General features: G+C 41.8%; 1 pseudogene; it reads right to left on the bottom strand.

Moving 5' to 3' along the window:
• Positions 1-390: 390 nt before the first annotated feature.
• LOC141121974 (legumain-like) overlaps positions 391-17,465 on the bottom strand; it is a 101,409-nt pseudogene continuing 84,334 nt past the window's right edge.

Genomic DNA, 17,465 nt, shown 5'->3' with positions numbered 1-17,465 from the left:
GGAATCTTTGTGCACTTTCGGGAGGTGGTAGAAATAAGGTCTTTTGTAGAAGTCATGCTTGAGAAAGGCAACTTCTGATTTGGTGATGATACTATCATCTGAAGCTCTTTGGATCAATTCATGTGCATCAAGTAGAAAATTGGGTAAAGGACAGATTTATTTCCTTCGTATTCTTACATCTGGTTCTAACTGTTTGTTTTTATATCATTTTTTATGTATTGTTTTTAACTATTGTGTTGTGTCACTGTTCACCATACAGTGGCAAAACACTATCCGTAAACCATTGTTACATTGCTTCATGATTTTAGATACTTGATTGTTGTAACCTGAGAGCGCCATATTGCCCTATTCCTACCCCTTCTACTGGAAGACTTTGTGTCGCCAGCTGTGTCAGTGCAGATTTTGGCAGACATTAATCATAGCATGTGATGCTCTCCAGTGAGTATCCAGATTCACAGAGTGTACAACTGTCTTATGGAGTATGAATACAGGGAGTTGTGCCAGTTAAAGCACTGGTTCTTGAAGTGCACAGTTGCTGTGGGGTAACATGATCAATCATCATTCATTTCAGTCTGATCAGTGAGAATCTCTTCTGCCAACTCATCAGACTCTGTCACCACAGGAGCAATTTTCTTCACTGATTCCTTGATCAAGGCTGTGGCCTTTTGTTGGGCCTTTATCATGGTCCGTACATCCCGGGCCTTAATAATTGTATACTGGCTCCAGGGTCATGTGAGGGACCACTGTTTTAGTGCTACCCTGGAACTGGCTCACCTTCATCTTGAAAATAGTCCAGTTTGCATACTGCATCACATGACTGGTATTGGTGTGTTGCTTTAACAGTATAAACTGTGTAGTGTCTCCTTGAACAGTTTCTCCATGTCTGAGTCCTCCATCCAGCTGATGCTGTAAAGATTGCTAAAGTATGTCTCGCTCCTTGCCATAACAGGCCTAAGCAGACTCTGTAGGGTTGGCGGATGTTTGTGGTGGCGTAAACCTTAATGTTGTTGGGGAGGCAATTCATCATGGACCCCAATTCACAGGCCTCAATGTATAGAACCATCTTTTTATACTGAATGGTCTGGTCTTGTTCAGTTCCTTCAGGGATGCCTTTCTTCTTGACAATTTGATAAGTGTGACACATATCAGCCTGATGTCTGTCGTTGTAACAGCCATTGAAGCCGGCCACCAGGACCACCCAGTGCTTCCCCCCCATCTTCTGGGTCATTGATGGGCATGGATGTGGTCAAGACAGCGAGGCTGAGGATTTGTGGCACTGGAAGCAGGCCATGAATTTGAGGTCATCAATGGGACCCAATGACCCATCTTCTGATCCATTGATGGGCATGGATGTTGCCAGGACAGCGAGTCTGATGATTTGTGGCACCAGAAGGTGCTGTCTGCAGTCCAGGTGTTATCACAGCGGTGAGACCACAGATTGTGACTTCTCAACAAAATACAAATGGAGACATGGATGGATGGGAGAGTTTTTCCTTTTGAATATTAAAAATGAATTCATGAATGTTTTTGAATTGTGGCGCTCAGATCCAGTGAAGATCTGCTTTAAGCAGGCCATAGACAAGGCAAAAACCAAATGAGAATTCATGTTGATAGTCAGATCATCATTAATCTTTTGCATCATTAGTGTGCTCACTACGATGTGCACTTTTTAGGCCGCAGCTGAAAGTGCGTAATCCAACATGTTGGCCTTATATTTGCAAAAGAATAATAGAGGGGGAGTTTGGGACTTTAAATGAAGCACACGGTCTGTGCCTCCATCCCTGGTTCAGGTACAAGAAAAAGGAAGGTGGAACTTTAAATGAGGCTATTGATTTATGGGGGTGAGATAATTAGAAAGTATATTTAATTGGCATATGGAGTCTGACAATACATAACAATGTTGCACATACTAGAAAAAGTTTAATATGTATACACACATACATGGTATTGACCTCATGAATGCATTGCATATACATGTCAAAGGGACGGCATATAAAATTGCCAAAAAGATCAATAAACATTCTTTGTATCCCAGCAGGAACCTTGTTCCATGCTTCTGGAGGATTAACCTCCTGGAAATCATTTTGCCAGTCAGCATACTTTTTTATATGCTTCATCATCAAGCATGGCCACCTGCCATGGAAACTCTTCTGTGAGTAGGCAGTAGATGATGACACCAAACACCCACACATCAAGGCTGCCATCTACAGCCAATCCATCTGAAATGGTCAAGTTAAATGTCTCTGGGGCCATGTAGGATTTGCTTCCACACCTTGCTCTAATCGCTGCCCCTGTGACCTTAGTGAGGCCAAAGTCTGTGATCTTAACACAATGAAAGTCCTGGTCAAACACCAGAGCATTTTATGGCTTGAGGTCCATGTGTACAAGTCCTTTCTCCGATATGAATTCCAGAGCACTGGAGATCTACACAGCACACACCTTTACTGCGTCTCTTGGAATTTTTAAACCTTCTGTAATGAGTTATTTATCTATATCTATATAGCTCTTTTAATTCTTAATGCAGATGAACAATGGGTAATCTTGTTTTCTTAAACAGAATTTTCCATTGTGCACTACTGTCCAGATTTTCAATTTAAAAATATAATTTTTATAACATTTACATTAATTTTAATGGAAAAGACTTGGCTTTTAGAATTTCTAAATTCAACAAAGATGATTATTTTATTTTTTAAATTTTATTTTTTAATACATACATTTGTTAAACATTTTAATATCAAATTAATACAATCTCTATAATTGAAAGAAGATTTGGTTTAAATGATCTATTTTCACTTTTTTTAGTTGTAGGCAGAAGATCAAACCCCCCCAAAAAAAAAAAAAACACTTTTGACTACTGATAGAATTTTCTGTCAGTGGTACGTTGTGTTAGTATGTATGTGTTAGTATAATAAACTAGCCCCCCCCAGCTTTAGTGGGTCACATAAGCTTAATACATAATTGTTGTTTAATGTGAAAAGATTCTTTCATGCAGCAGTAACAATGAACTGTTACCCAGAAATTATATTTTGAGATTACTATCTCTCAGATATGATTTGGGTTATATGAGAGTTCTTTGACCACAAGTGAAAGCTCTAACACAATAACAGAATGTTATTGGTAAGTAATACGAAAGTCTAAACTCATACACAGCAATCTATAGCCTATACAAAGGAAGACAATCTTAGGTTAAATAAAAGAATACAAAGTATATATATAACAAATAGGACAAGCCAGTATACCTTTCTAAGTGGTAAGAGATGTCCTGATATTTACCAGTGATGGTGTTGTGTATGGGCCCACTACAGACACATGATTCTGGCCTTCCCTGTGTGAACCTTAAAATAATAAAGCCCCATCTCTCATTGACTTGCACAGGACCACCCTGATTAGTGGAACAATGTTATCCCTCTCCTCGCTCTGGGCGTATCTCATTGAGAATTGGACAATTCTCCCATCCCCTTAATCTAGCATAGCTCAGCCCCTCACTAGCACCTCCTCTCTTGGGGAGAAAATTAATTTGAAGATTAATGAAAGAGCAGGTCATCACCTTCTCTTGAATGGAGCAAGTTCATAGCCGGGGCAAATTGTCCATTCCTGAACAGATGGCCATATTCTCTGCATATCAAACGTCTCTTTGAAGTGGATAAAAGGGTTGGTTAACAAAGTGGACTACAAGACTTTATCTAGCTAAATTACATCGGCCCGTCAGGTCTCCAATAAAGTATTTAACTCAAATGTCTTTCTGGCATCTGAATTTACGATGGGTAAATAGCAGAGCATCTCCCACATCACACACGTAACATTCCTGCATATCAAAAAGAAATTAAATTAATTTGGTTCTCAAACTAAAGCTTGCTACTCCTGTACATGTGTACAGATTACTATATAAACCCTTAATTAAAAAACAAAAAAAACAATTATAAATATAAAATATCCCAGTTGCTAATGGAGATTATCCATTAACTCCTCATAAGGCAACAGATGAGATGAGGCCACACTCGTGAGTAACTGTTTAATCTCCATTAGTGATTTAGGTTTCTCCCTCTCCCATATTAGAAGTCGGCCAAGATCTATCACCATGCCCGTCATAAAGAACAGTAACCCACACTGCAATATGAGGAGACGTTTTATTCCCATTTCCACACAGGTCCTAGTGGTGACTATGCTGGATTCCCCCATCATGTAAAAGTGAATTCAACCTTTTCCCTATCTTCACCGTATCATTACTAATTTGAATGATATGGGTATCTTTCCTTTCAAGCAGATTGAATGTTTACTGACAGGGTATACATTTTGATATCAAAATGGGGTATGTATGGTATAGGATCTGGGACATCAGGGGTACTCTTAATGATAAACTCTTCTGTCAACACTGGTATGGGGTTACTACAGTTTCCCTAATAATAGTGTACTCATTGGGAATGAAGCAAAAATTTGTATAGGATATTGGACACGACTGACACCCATAAAGAAATGTCTGGTGATTGGTAACGACACAGTACAGTCCATCCATGTGGTAGGTGACCTTTGTGCTTGGTGTTCTCCATTTTGTCAACTTCACGGGGCAGTTGGTGTCCATCTCACTTGGACTGGTTTCTTGAGGTGGTTGGCATGGACTTTCCAGTTGTGGGTCCCTTGCTTCTTTGTCTGTGGGATCCGGGTCATTGCTTAGACCACAGACTGGGGTGTCATTTTCAAACACATCACAACGATATAAGTACCTATTGTCTTTAACAGTGCAGGAGGCAGTGTGTGGTCCTTTCCATCACCCTTAAATGAGCATTTCGGGGATGTGCAACCTTTCCTTGTACACGTCGTTTGAGGTACCCGAGGGAGGGTATGGACGCCATTGTGTTAAAGTAGTCATCTTGTAGATGGAATTCTGGCAGCGACATGGTGAAGAACATATACATTAGGTCACGGTAGATACACAGTAACTGAGTCTTCCTGCAAGTATATGGCCCTCTATTTGGGTGTGGTGTCACTTTTCCCTAATATTTTGAATTGTGGAGACCGGCAAAGGTTCTCCAGAATGTACGTTCCTTCCACCACTAATAGTGCGAGTGCAATACCATTGGGTAAAGAGCTGTATATTTTAATATATCAGGGATTTTACCTGCTTAAATATCTCAGATGACATTAGTATCCTTTGTTAAATGCAGTGCATATTATTATTAGGCGGACACCGGACTGTCAGCAACAGACGGTTGTAGTTAGTTGTAAAAACAAAGCCAACAACTAAGGGATTGGGCGTCCCTTGTGAAAGTGCCTCTGCGGCTCTATGTGTCACCACGGTTTCCCCTCCTTTGCCACCGGTGGACCCTTACAGCCAGCATATGGTTCCTTAATTTGTTCCTTATTTATGACACGAGTTTAACCATAGACCAGAAACATTTTTCATCTGCCTGTATGTAAAATAATTCCCCTGAAGAAGGAATATACAAGTTTTGACAACGGTCTTTTCCGAAACATGTCGGGATATATTTTCTAGCCACCTACCCCCACTATACCCACTCTGACTGGGTTGGTCTTCTGGGGTCGATGGCACCGGGTGATATTATTTACTAATGCTCTGTATGGTATAACACTCAAATATTTGTAAAGATATTGAACACTTTTTGTATGTTTGTTCTGTCTCTTATACAAATATGGATAAATTTGTCTAATAATAAAGTTGGCATTGTTTATGCCTTTTACCATTATCTACTTTTTTTCACTTATATGCTGCCTTTAAAATCCAAAGGGGCATCCCCTTACATTAACTTTGTTGCATATATCTTCTTCATGTTTCCTATTTGTGTGATTTATACTGAAACTAATTGACCTGTGATCGCTGTTTCCTAAATTGCCCCATATTTCCACATCCATGATCAGGTCTGTATTGTTGGTAATCAGTAGATCCAGTAATGTTTTATTTCTAGTTGGTGCGTCTACCATCTGACCCATAAAATTGTCCTGCAAGACATTAAGGAACTGGCGAGCCTTAAATGAATATGCAGTTCCCTCCACCCAGTCTATGTCTGGATAATTAAAATCCCCCATTATGATAACACTTCCCATCCTTGCTGTTAATCCAAATTGTGATAGGAGATCTGTCTCCACATCCTCCCTCAGGTTAGGGGGCCTATAGCATACTCCTAGTATTATTTTCCCCTTAGCTTCATCCCTTTGGAGCTCTACCCATAAGGATTCCACCTCCTCCGTAGCTCCCTCAGTGATGTCATCTCTCACATTCACTTGTACATTATTCTTGATATATAGGCATACCCCTCCCCCCTTTTTTAACCTCTCTATCCTTGCAGTAAAGGGTATACCCTTGAATGTTTGCCAGCCAATCATGAGAGCTGTTGAACCAGGTCTCTGAAATTCCCACAAAATCCAAATCCTCCTCGTACAACAGTATCTCTAGTTCACCCATCTTGTCCGCCATGCTCCTGGCATTGGTGAACATGCCACATAGTTTAGACCGGTCGCATATTGTCCTCGTATTGGGTGTTTCGAGATTGCAACTAGGACTTGCTACTATACTTTGTGTTTTTGTGCTTTGGTCAACCTACCACTAATGCCCCCAATACTACCCTCTGGAATATCTTCCGCGCTGACTATCTCTACCTCTGGACCCCCCCCCCCCCCCATCGCCTAGTTTAAAAACCCCTCTAACTTTTTGACCATCTTCATTCCCAGCAGATCTGCACCCTCCTCATTTAGGTGCAGTCCGTCCCTTCTATAGTACCGGTTACCGACTGAGAAGTGGGCCCAGTCCTCCAGGAACCCAAGCCCCTCTTTACTACACCAGCTCTTCAGCCACTTGTTTACTTCCCTAATCTCCCTCTGCCTTTCTGGTGTGGCTTGATGTACCGGTAGTATTCCTGAGAATACTACCTTGGAGGTCCTTTTCCTCAATTTAGCTCCTAAGTCCCTGAAATCGTTCTTTAGGACACTCCATCTGCCTCTGACTTTGTCATTGGTGCCAACGTGCACCATGACAGGTGGGTCTTCCCCAGCCCCTCTCAGTAATCTGTCCACAAGATCCGTGATGTGCCAAACCCGAGCACCCCGGTAGACAACATACTGTTCGGCGCTTCAGGTCTTGGTTACAGATTGCCCTCTCTGTCCTTCTTAGAATTAAGTCCCCTACCACCAGAATCTGTCTTTCCTTTCCCTTTGCTGCCCCCCCACTCTCACTGGAGGAGTTCTTCCCCTGGCAGCTAGGAGAGTCCCTCAGCTCCAGCAGTGCTGGTCCCTGACTAGTTTCACCAATGTCACTCAATGGAGTGTACTTATTGGGATGCTCCAGTCCTGGATCAGACTCCTTGGCACTTCCCCCTCTACCTTTCCTGACTGTCACCCATCTACTTTTTGCTAGTGCCTGCACCTCTTTGTCTCCACCCGCCTCTGTGCTGGCCCCTGCCGGCCCCTACTGTGTACGTTCCTGGCTCTCCTTTAGTATGGAGGGACTTCTCAGTGCTGACAGTTGCTTCCCCAGATTCAGAACCTGGGCTTCCAGGGAAACAATGTGCTTACATTTTGCACAGCAGTATTTGCCCTCGATCGGATGATCAAGGAACGCATACATGCAGCAAGATGTACAAAGAGTCGCCTCTCCACACCCGCAGGGCATCGTACCTATTAAATTTAGTGAGGATTGGGGATTATACCCTGTCCAAATTACCTAACAGCTAGCTTCCTGGCACTAATACTCAAGACAATACACAGGTACACAACAAGACAATACACAGGTACTCGCAGACCTACGTGCACTTGCAATACACAAGTACACAATACACAAGTACTAATGATCCACACACACTACTCAGACAACACTCAGGTACTCACACCTACACAGGTACTATGACCCCTGTTATAACCTCCTGTTTTAACTCACCACTTAGACTGGTTCCACTTACATAGAGTTCCAACAGCCTCACAATTGAGCAGGTTGCATTAAGACACATGCAGGTTCTTTTGGTTCCTGAGGTTTTTTGCTTGGATGCTGGTTGTATTGCTCACAGCAATGTGTGTGACTGGGAGAGAGGTGTGACAGGTGCCCGTTATCTTCCTCTCTCTATAACGCTGATCTGCTGTCAGATTTGTGTGCAAAAGATATTTACCAAGCAAGCACTTGTCAACATCAGAATATGCTTGCATTGTTCACATCTCACATACTGGACTGATGACTTGACTTGTTACATGTGGTAGTCTGAACCTCCTCATGATATCTCCTTAAGTCATTTTACACATTGTAAATGCTCTGTCCCAATAATGATAAAAGAAATGTGTTCTCTGCAGAATCTTATCCAGAAAGGTTGGCTTTGCTCACTCAAAATATACCTTGAACCTCATTTCTTAATTTTCTGTCAATGAAAATGCTGCTACTTTGTTCATTAATATTTATGCAGCTGGACCCCAATGATTCTACAAGGCACTGTGTGCTTGGAAGTGACATATTGGTGGTCCACTCTCTTCTCGCATTCCTGCACAGTCATATTCTTGACTTCACCCCTGGTCTCTGCAGATTGAGCAAAAACGGGTAATAAAAGAACCAAGACACTCTGTAATCAAATATGATTATAACAGACTGAGGGTGTAATATAGCCACGTCTGTGTAAGATTAACGACAGTTGCTGACACCAATCAATAATGGGGGTGTACCTCTGAATTCATGCAGTATATAACAGGAAAACAAAAGAAAAAGTGAATTCATAAGTGAGGAACATGCAAGAGTCGAATTAAATAATGTTTATTGAAAAAGCTCACTATAAACACCAATCCAAAAAATATCCTGAAAACACAGGTACCATCACCATTAAAAAAGACAAGACAGTCATGTGCAGACACAGATGGCCACCTATCACATCCAGCCACTCGTATTAAACATATGAAGTCATTCAAAATATATAAACATGAATGGTTTAAAAGTAAGAGGTACAAAGCATTGCTGGAAGTCCTTATGGCATGAAGGAAGGACAGCAAATGATAAACAGTAAGAACTGATTAGGTGGTGGGTGATAACAGATCTGATCAACACTGTATAGAGCCCGGCTCCTCCAACTTCAGTTGCCTGCATCCTCCATCCACAACCTCCGGTCTCCAGTCTCGTGAGCCATCCCCGGCCTAGAGAGATCACGATCCTATAAGTCTGCACACACTTGTGCCCCGAGGCCGCTGCTGAGTCATCCATGCATCCCTCCATCTAGGGCCTCTCCACCACGGCCCTTTAACTCTCCCCCCCTCCCTGGGTTTTTTCTGCCCTCCAGATTACTATACAGTGTTGATCAGATCTGTTATCACCCACCACCTAATCAGTTCTTACTGTTTATCATTTGCTGTCCTTCCTTCATGCCATAAGGACTTCCAGCAATGCTTTGTACCTCTTACTTTGAAACCATTCATGTTTATATATTTTGAATGACTTCATATGTTTAATACGAGTGGCTGGATGTGATAGGTGGCCATCTGTGTCTGCACATGACTGTCTTGTCTTTTTTAATGGTGATGGTACCTGTGTTTTCAGGATATTTTTTGGATTGGTGTTTATAGTGAGCTTTTTCAAATAAACAGCATTTAATTATTTAATTCGACTCTTGCATGTTCCTCACTTATGAATTCACTTTTTCTTTTGTTTTCCTGTTGGTCTCTGCAGATGTTGAAGTACCAGAGCAGCTTCCCAGATAATATATAATATCTAACTTGACACCAATATGTAAGGATAAATCATCATTAAACATAATTGGTGCCTCTGACATGTTGTCCTCCTGTGGCTCTGGCTCATCATCTCAGTAATCTCAGACAGAGATTCAGAAGTGTTTGTGTTCAAAAAAGGAAGACGGCAAGGATCTGAGAGTTGATGTGATGGAAACTGCTCTGTGACGTGTTCAGGTGGGAAGCCAATGATCCCTCAGTCTGTGCAGACAAATATTAAACATACATATGTAGGTGATAACGTGTGTAAATGGGGTTAAAGAAAAGGATAATCCTGGCTGAAAACGACATGGCCAGGAAAATGAAGGGACATAGGTTAGTACTTTCAAAATATTAATTAACAAAATATATGGTGGAGGGAAGACTTCAGAAGGCCCGCTGATGGTGATTGCAGGGATACATTCTGGTAACTATAAAAATAAAAACCGAATGAATAAGGAAGGGAATGTAAATTGCTATTGTTCAACTGATTAATGAAAATGGGAAATAACTAAATAATAAAGTTTAATAGAAATTATCAAAAATAAATAAATTCTACAAAATAAATTGTCTCACCAAATGATGTAAGAATAAATGGGTAAAGCATTGTTTTTAAGGTTAATTGAATCTACAATAAGGAATAATCATATGGAACTGAGCAATGGTTATATAAACGGAACAGGGACATTACACAGTGTATGGCAGAGACTTACCAGTCACAAACACTGTCTGTTGAGTCTCACCCTCCGGCTCTGGCAGCTGAACTGCCAGATAAGCCGGCTATATCTGCCCTCCATCGTGTTGGCGTGTGACGTCACCAACATGATGCGGACGTGTGTACGCCTAAGCGCATGCGCAGGGAGCCGTGAGCCCGATAGACTACAAGCCCCAGAGTGCAGTGCGGCAATGGGAAGGTGCCGACCGACACACAGGCTGTAGGCTGGGCGAACGGCACACAGCCTAAACAGAGTCAGCAGCGCAATCGTAGGGCAGTAGCATGTAATAGAGGGAACGCTGTGAGGCGTGACCAGGAAGGGGCTCCTGACCTCCCGCTAGCGAGGCGTAGAATGGGCACAGAGTGAAATTCACAGTGTGCCCCAGGCGTCCGTGTGACTGCTATGTACCAAACCTGGGGGAGTGAGAGTAGGGAAAGCAGAGATAGACTGGGAAGGAAAATACATGATGGAGTAGACGATGAGCAGGGCATTCAGGACCACCCACAGCCTAAGCCCATCAATATGTCAAAACAACAGTGCACTCTCCAGTTGTATACCGTAATTTTTACAAAAAAATAAATAAAATACCATTTGAGTACACTACATGAAGAAGAAATAAATGAAAAATCAAAAATAAAAATCAAAAATATATATTGGAATGAAAAGAAAAAAACAAAACAAGAAATAGGTAGGAAAAGAGAGAGAGAATAGAAGAGGGGAAGGGAGAGGAGAAATTTCAATACCAAAATTATAAAAAAAGGCCCGACACTAAGCCTTTCATTAAATCCAGGGAATGTGGTCGCTCTGAGATCATATATCCAATGAAGGAAAAGCGTCTAGATCAGAAAAGTTGAAATACCAAATACAAGTACCATCATCCCAAATGTCTAGTGTAAAAACAAAGGGCAGGAGGTAGAGAGCGGCCGCAGTGAGCTGCTTCTGTCGGCCAGTATCTCAATACCCCATGCAAAAAAGACCGACCTCTGAAGGGGGGGGGGGGGGGGGGGGGACTATTGCGGTACTAGATATAATCAAGTATTCAGTAAAGAAAAGGTAGAAAAAAAGAGAATCATAATATAAAAAATTACATTTTAATAGAAAACATGATTAAAAGATTTTTTACAATGTCACATGCAGTTGTAATAAAAAACGGAAGCAGTAAATACAACCAGTAGGATTACAACCCATAGTGATATGGACCACAAATAGAGCTTGGATTCTCGACCGGTTTCGCGGTTTTGCACCGCTTCCTCAGGAGAGCAATATCTGTGATATGACATACAATAATTGTAATCAATACATAACACAAGAGATATATAACAAGGTTATCAATGCAGCAAAAGCATTAAACAATACATTAACAATACATACAGTTGGGTAACAAAGGGATGAGCTCACCCGTTCAAAGGCTCCTTAAGGGTGTGTAGGGCCCCAAGTGGTTCCCCCTGCGGCGGACACAGGGGATAGACAACAGCCTCTATGAGGGTAAATTTTTAGATGATGGAATTATATAAGTAAATAAGCTTAAGGAATAGGTAGGGATAGAGTAGGGGGGTGCCAATAGTGTGCCTATTAGAGTTAAACTCTAATAGGCACACTATTGGCACCCCCCTACTCTATCCCTACCTATTCCTTAAGCTTATTTACTTATATAATTCCATCATCTAAAAATTTACCCTCATAGAGGCTGTTGTCTATCCCCTGTGTCCGCCGCAGGGGGAACCACTTGGGGCCCTACACACCCTTAAGGAGCCTTTTGAACGGGTGAGCTCATCCCTTTGTTACCCAACTGTATGTATTGTTAATGTATTGTTTAATGCTTTTGCTGCATTGATAACCTTGTTATATATCTCTTGTGTTATGTATTGATTACAATTATTGTATGTCATATCACAGATATTGCTCTCCTGAGGAAGCGGTGCAAAACCGCGAAACCGGTCGAGAATCCAAGCTCTATTTGTGGTCCATATCACTATGGGTTGTAATCCTACTGGTTGTATTTACTGCTTCCGTTTTTTATTACAACTGCATGTGACATTGTAAAAAATCTTTTAATCATGTTTTCTATTAAAATGTAATTTTTTATATTATGATTCTCTTTTTTTCTACCTTTTCTTTACTGAATACTTGATTATATCTAGTACCGCAATAGTCCCCCCCCCCCCCCCCCCCCCCCTTCAGAGGTCGGTCTTTTTTGCATGGGGTATTGAGATACTGGCCGACAGAAGCAGCTCACTGCGGCCGCTCTCTACCTCCTGCCCTTTGTTTTATCATATATCCAATGGGCTTCAAGTTGGAGCAGGGTCCTGTCCACACTGCCCCCCCTTTCATTCGGTGGAACATCCTCCAATGCTAAAAATTTGATAGTATGGGGATTAAAGTCATGTTGAATACCAACATGTCTGCTAATAGCAGTATCCATCTTTCTTTTCTTTATAGGTTTAATGTGATCCCTTATGCGCTTAAAGAACTGTCGCTTAGTTTTTCCAATATAAAAACTGCCACAAAAACTTTGGGCTAAATAAATAACACCTGGCGTTTTGGCAGGTAATCCTGGATTTAGTAGAATGCCATTTCCCATTTAGGGAGTAGGAATCGAGATTTGTGGTCCACAAATTCACATACATCACAATGTCCACAGGGAGAAGCGCCCCTATTTGTTTCATTACTAATTGGAGGGATGTCATTGAAATGACATATTGACACCAATATGTAAGGATAATTCATCATTAAACATAATTGGTGCCTCTGACATGTTGTCCTCCTGTGGCTCTGGCTCATCATCTCAATCTGAGATCCAGAAGTGTTTGTGGTCAAAAAGGGAAGACGACAAGGAGCTGAGATTTGATGTGATAGAAACACTGCTCTGTGACGTGTTCAGCCAATGATCCCTCAGACTGTGCAGACAAATATCTTTTAATGGGATCCTCTTCTTCTTTCCAGCTTTCACTCGTGTATTTCAGGACTTTGGTACTTTGACTTCTTTTGGTGGAATCAATTGCCAAAAGCTCAATAAACAGCCTTTGTATCCCAGTGGGAAGCTTTCTCCATGCTTCAGGAGGCTTATCCATCTTGAAATTGTTTTTCCAGTCAACCAAAGGTTTATATGCTTCATCATCAAGGATGGCCATCTGCCATGAAAACTCCTCCATAAGTAGGCAGCAAATGATGACACCGAATGCCCACACATCGAGGATGTCATCTGCAACCAGTCCACCTGAAATGATCACATCATGCATTTCTGGGGGCATGTAGGATTTGCTGCAACACCTGGATGTTATCACTGTCCCTCTGACCTTAGCAAGGCCAAAGTCTGTGATCTTCACACACCGGCATTCCTTGTCAAATACCAAAACATTTTCTGTCTTCAAATCCATGTGTACAAGTCCTTTCTTGGTCTTAACCTTAGAGGCAAAGAAGTCGGCAAGCTCCTGGCACCAATTCTGTGACTCCTTAGGAGAGCAGAGCTGGTAGCTTCCGGGTGGGTTAACTCAGAAGAGATCTTAAAGAGTTCAGCCATGCTGTTTGATTCCTCCCTGATTCCTCCCTGATATGGGTCTTTTTAGCCTCTCTTATAGCCCTCTTATAAAAATAGAGGGCTTCCAAATGCAGCTTTTTATCATCTCCCAGATAGAACTTCCGCCAGTGTCTCTCCCTGGACCAAGCCCGCTGTTTGAGGAGCCTAAGCTCCTTTGTGAACCATTGCAGGCTCTTGCCCAGGGGACGGGGGTTGGATCTCATCCTACTGTGTGCTACCACATCAAGGGCCACTTCAACCAGCTCCTGGAAAATACTCGGCTTCTCTGCAGGGTCAGCCAGCTCAAAAAAGATTGACTGGTTGATATCCTTAGCCACAAGATTTCCAAATCTGTCTGGGCAGACTTATGATAGTTTTCTTGAGAGGACTTTAGGGCCAGTGCGATCCGGGATATGTGGAGATTTACAGACTGAAGGAAATAAACCTGTGAACCGACCAGGTCAACTCCCTGTGCGGCGCAAAGGTTGTCTGCAATCCACTTAAAGGAGCCAATCTAGCACATGGCCAGCAATGTGGGTAGTAGCTGTCACATGTTGCCAATACCCCAAAAACACCAGTTGAGGCTGGCCGTCCTGGCTTGCCCCCCCCCAAAGCACCCGCAAAGTCAGACAAAAATATCTGGAGTACTTTGCGGGTGGTGGGCCATTGGTATGCCAGCAAATGTTTGAGAAACATTTTGAAAATAAATTTTTATTTTAAACTGAAATATTATTTTATTTGATTTACTGCTTGTTTCTTTTAACTGTCTTCTAGGTTCTCCAATGGGCTTTTCTTTTTGGCCATTTTCTTAATTAGTGCAAACATAATTTATTTGATACATGAGGTGACAATCTCTTATTTAGCTAACTATTCTGTTGTGGGTCTGCTACACACACACATTGTTTTTGTTGTTAATGTATGTAATGCATTAATGATAAAAATAATCATCCTTTTCAGCACCATTAATTGTTTTGAGTGACTAAAATAGCCTCATTGGGGCAAATTTTAGAGCACTGTGTGGGTTATTTACTAAAAGCAAATCCACTTTGACTACAAATGCACTTATAGTGCAAAGTGAATTTTCCTTTAGTAAATAACCCCTATTGTCAGTGTAAACACCAACTTACTCCAAAAACTGGTATTTGAGCACTAAAAGTAGAAGCCACACATTGTTGAGGATAAAACATTTTACTCCGTGCACATTCACATGTGCGTTTTGAAAAGAATTTTTGAACAAAACAACATTTTTGTTTTTATGTTTGACTTTAGAAATATCGTTTTGTTTTTTTTTTTTTTTTGCTTAACCACTTCAATACTGGGCACTTATACACCTTCCTGACCAGACCAATTTTCAGCTTTCAGTGCTGTCAGTTTGAATGACAATTGCGCGGTCATCCAACACTGTACCCAAACTCAATTTATATCATTTTGTTCCCACAAATAGTTTTCTTTTGGTATTTCATCACCTTTTTTTTGCTAAACAAATAAAAAAAGACCGAAAATTAAAAAAAAGTAAGTTTTGCTTTTGTTATAAAATTTTGTAAATAAGTAAGTTTTCTCTTTCACCAAAAAGGCGGCACTGACAGGCAATGAGCGGGCACTGACGATGGGCACTGGTAGGCAGCACTGATGTGTGGCACTGGTGGCCACTGAAAGGCTGCAAAGATGGGTTCTTATGGTTGGCACTGATACGCATCCCTGGGGCACTGGCAGTGGTAGGCATTGTGAGTGGGCATTGATTGGCAGCTGCCTGGGCGCAGATTAGTATTTCCCTGGGGGTATAGGGGGCATACCTGGTGGTCCAGTGTGGATGGCTTCCCTGGTGGTCCTGGGTTGGATCCGAGGGGGGGGGGTCTGTGCTGATAAACAATCAGCACAGACCCCCCCTGTCAGGAGAGCAGCCGATCGGCTCTCCTCTCCTCTGATTGGACACGGCTGATCACATGGTAAAGAGTCAACCTCGGAGACTATTTACCTAGATCGGTGTTGCGGGGTGTCAAACTGCGCTCAATATCCTGCGGACGTCATATGACGCTCAATCAGGGTATTGAAACCACTTTGCCGCCACCATTCTGCTATATGGTAGACGGCAAGTGGTTAAACCAGCATGTTTCAAACCATAACGTACACAACTCAGGAACTTAAAAAGTTCAACTTTGAAAAAGTGAAGGCATAATCAGACAGAATCTTTGACCTGTGAAAAAAAATGAAATAACTTTGATCAAGAACTAGAAATGTTCAATTGGTAATTTCTGTATGTTTTTAACCACTTCCCGACCGGCGCACACCGATATACGTCGGCAGAATGGCACGGCTGGGCAAATGGACTTACAGGTACGTCCATTTGAATTCCCCACCGTGCCATTGCGTGCGTGCTGGCCGGGAGCTCCGTGAATCGGGTCGCGGGTCCCGCGGACTCGATCGCTGCGGGGATACCCGCGATCGCCTCACGGAGAGGACGAACGGGGAGATGCTGATGTAAACAGCATCTCCCCATTCTGCCTAGTGACAAGTGTCCCTGTCATTGGGAGCTGTGATCAGAGTAATGACACTGCTAGCCCATCCCCCCTACAGTTAGAATCACTCCCCTAGGACATACTTAACCCCTCCCCGCCCCCTAGTGGTTAACCCCTTCACTGCCAGTGTCATTTACACAGGAATCAGTGCATTTTTATAGCACTGATTGCTGTATAAATGACAATGGTCTAAAAAATGTGTCAAAAATGTCCGATGTGTCCGCCATAACGTCGCAGTCACAATAAAATCGCTGATCACCGCCATTACTAGTAAAAAAAAATATTAAAATGCCATAAAACTATCCCCTATTTTGTAAACGCTATAACTTTTGTGCAAACCAATCAAACGCTTATTGCGATTTTTACCAAAAATATGTAGAATACGATCGGCCTAAACTGAGGGGAAAAAAATGTTTTTTTATATATTTTTTGGGGGATATTTATTATAGCAAAATGTAAAAAATAATGCTTTTTTTTTTCAAAATTGTCGCTCTTATTTTGTTTATAGTGAAAAAAATAAAAATCGCAGAGGTGATCAAATACCACCAAAAGAAAGCTCTATTTGTGGGGAAAAAAGGACGTCAATTTTGTTTGAGAGCCACATCGCACGACCGCGCAATTTGTCAGTTAAAGCAAAGCAGTGCCGAATCGCTAAAAGTGCTCTGGTCAGGAAGGGGGTAAAATCTTCCGCGGCTGAAGCGGTTAACTTGACAATATCCAACGTTTTTATAAGATATGTTCCTCCCAGATTGTGAATGTATCATGCACGTTTAAAGCTAAACTTCAGCCTTACCAGCACTCACCTGTACAGATAGAGCCCATGTCATTTCCTGACTAGAGGACATCCAGCATCATTAGCATGGTATCATCCCCAGCCTGACTGTTCCTAGGCCCTTTTTCATTGGGCACAACATTACATGTGATCAATATCTCATTTTGATATTTGCATAACTGCTAAAAAACAGCCCAATGCTTAGGTCTCCAAAAAATTTTTTCAACATGAATATTTGAAACAACATTTTCTATTTATAGAGA

This window comes from Aquarana catesbeiana, linkage group LG01 (genome assembly GCF_042186555.1).
Source record: "Aquarana catesbeiana isolate 2022-GZ linkage group LG01, ASM4218655v1, whole genome shotgun sequence".
Classification (NCBI taxonomy): domain Eukaryota; kingdom Metazoa; phylum Chordata; class Amphibia; order Anura; family Ranidae; genus Aquarana; species Aquarana catesbeiana.
The sequence above is the reverse complement of the archived record's forward strand: the minus strand, read 5'-3'. Positions and strand labels throughout refer to the sequence as shown.